The sequence below is a fragment of the Rattus norvegicus genome, chromosome 9 (assembly GCF_021556685.1).
Source record: "Rattus norvegicus strain SHRSP/BbbUtx chromosome 9, alternate assembly SHRSP_T2T, whole genome shotgun sequence".
NCBI lineage: Eukaryota > Metazoa > Chordata > Mammalia > Rodentia > Muridae > Rattus > Rattus norvegicus.
Genome location: NC_141542.1, coordinates 62,212,345 through 62,215,047, shown reverse-complemented (window position 1 = coordinate 62,215,047; position 2,703 = coordinate 62,212,345). Strand labels below are relative to the sequence as shown.

General features: G+C 44.4%; 1 pseudogene; it reads left to right on the top strand.

Annotated features, from left to right (window-relative positions):
* The first annotated feature begins 530 nt into the window (after positions 1 to 530).
* Ahcy-ps5 (adenosylhomocysteinase, pseudogene 5) lies at positions 531 to 1,722 on the top strand (annotated as a pseudogene).
* Positions 1,723 to 2,703: the final 981 nt, after the last annotated feature.

Here is a 2,703-nt window from a genome sequence, read left to right as displayed (position 1 = left end):
TTACTACTAGCAACTACATCATCACCAGCCATCAAATGCTACATAAACTCTTTAAGGTTCCTGCCATCATGGACAACACACAGCCATCACACTCTCCTAAGAACCAGAGAAGATAACACATTCCAAGAAACAAAACCTCCACCAATAAAGGCAAGACAAGATATTAGCACCTAGAATTACAATCTTTCCAAACCAGATGTTTGGACACCAATATGAAAAGACAATCAGTAACAGTATATGGTAGGACTTCACTGGAGTCCTGTACTCCTATTATAGAGGCCTGGAATATTGCAGTTGAGCTGAAACACAAAACAAAGACTTTAAAATAGTCTTTATAGATATAATAGAAATCCTTGAAGATGAAATGAACAAAGCTCTTAAATCTATGGAAACAAACAGTAGAAAGAAATTATTAAAACAGTTCAAAAATCTGAAAGTTGAAGTAGATTCAGTACCCTTCCCCAAGTCACCCATTCCCCTTCACTAAGTTCATCAGTCCCAGCAGAAGCACTAACAGCACTACTGGCAAAATGCCCAACAAAATTGCTGATTTTAGAGTGACTACCTGGAGTCAAAAGGCCCTGGACAGACGAGATGCCAGGTTTGATACGCGTACTCAGCTTCCAAACCACTGAAGAGTGCTTGCATTGCTGGCTGCCTACACATTACTTTGAAGATTGCTGTCCTTACTGAGACTTTCATGGCCCTGGATGCTGAGGTGCGATAGTCCAGCTGCAACATCTTTTCTAATCAGGACCATACAGTGGCTATCATTGTGAAGGACAGCATTCCAGTGTTTGCCTGGAAGGGAAAGACAGATGAGTAGAGGAGTATTGGTGGTACATTGAGCAGATGTTGCACTTCAAGGATGAACCCCTCAGCATAATTCTGGATGATGGGGGTCACCTAACTAACTTCATCTATACCATATACCCACTGTTTCTTTCAGACATCTGAGGCATCTCTGAGGAGATCATAACTGGTGTTTATGACCTCTACAAGATGATAGTCAATGGGATACTGAATGCCATCAATGTCAATGATTCTGTCACCAAGAACAAGCTTGACAATATCTATGACTAATGGAGTCCCTCAAAGATAGCATAAAATAGGCCAAAAATGTTATGACCGTGGACAAGGTGGCAGTGGTAGTGGGCTACAGTGACATGGGCAAGGGCTTTTACCAAGGGGTTTCAGAGTCTGAGTCATTATAACTGAGATTGACCCTATCAGTACTCTGCAGGCTGCCATGGATGGCTATGAGGTGATTACTATGGACGAGGCCTATAGGGAGGGCAACATCTTTATTACCACTAGAGGCTGTGTTGATATCATCCTAGGCTGGAACTGTGAACAGAAGCAAGACAATGCTATGGTGTAGAACATTTGACACTGATGTGGAGATGATGTGAAGTGGCTCTATGTGAATGCTGTGGAGAAGCATTCCCCTGTGTCAGGCCAAAGGTGGACTTCTAGTGGCTGAAGAATAGTCACAAATCATTATGCTGGCTGGGAGTCTGCTGGCTAATGTGGATTGTGCCAAGGACACCCCAGCTTTGTGATGAGCAACTCCTTTATGAACCTGGTGATCTCACAGATTGAAACGCAAATCCATTCAGATAAATTTCTAGTTGAGTTCACATCCTGCCTAAGAAGCTTGATAAGGCAGTTACCAAAACCAAAGGAGACAAGCTGAATATGAAACTGGCCATGCTAACTTAGTACCTGTGCGTGTCTACTACAGCCTCTTCAACAAGCTTAATCTACTGCTTCTGAGGGCCAGGTTTATCCTTCCCTTAGCTGCCAGCTGCCATTTTTGTTCCAGGAACAAATATCAACATGGCAGTTGCTTCACAAGTATTTGCTCTCCACTGGGTCTGGTCACTCTGTTTCTGTGATTTATTGTATCCCTCAGACTTATGCAGTTTTGGTAATGGGGAACTAAGTTTCCCCAGTCAAGACAGTGATACATGGGAGCCATACACAGGGACAGGAGCTCAAAATTTTGTGAGTGCTGAGGCTTGTTGTTGCTATTGGTAGTAAGGTAAAGACACAGAAAACATTTTTTTAAAAAAGAAAAAAATGGAAGTAAAATTTCCCAAACCAAAGAAGAAGATGAGACTCTGCTGGGACACACTGCTAGCTAGTTGCTCCCCGGAAGAGGCCATATCCTGAGACACCAGAGGATCCCCTGCACTCATAGAATTTGGTAAGTACTCCCCCATCCCTAAAGTCACACAACTGTCACTGGGAGCCCAGTGGACTCAGGGAACCACCATTCCTCAAATCCCCACCTACCTGCCGAATATCACTCTCTTCTGCCTGGTCCTTTCTGATGGGACAAACTGCTAGCTAGTCTGCTTCCCGGAAGACATCATATCCTGAGGCACAGCATAAGAACTACTGCATTCACATCATTTGATACCCACCCTGAAGTATCCCAAATCTGCTGCACCCAGGGCACCTGACACCACAGCCAGAGATCCACTAGACCCAGGACAGCACAGCATGAAGGTATCCCAGGACTTCCTCTGTACACAGGGCAACTAGGCAAAGCACACAACAGTCTGAGGATCTCCAGGGGTTCTGTGGCATGTAGTGCAACTGATCCAAAAGACTGAAAGCCTCCCTCAAGTTCAACTGCACACAAAGAAATTAATACCACAGCCCATCTCCCCCCAACCCCTCCCAGAGAGCAGCTTT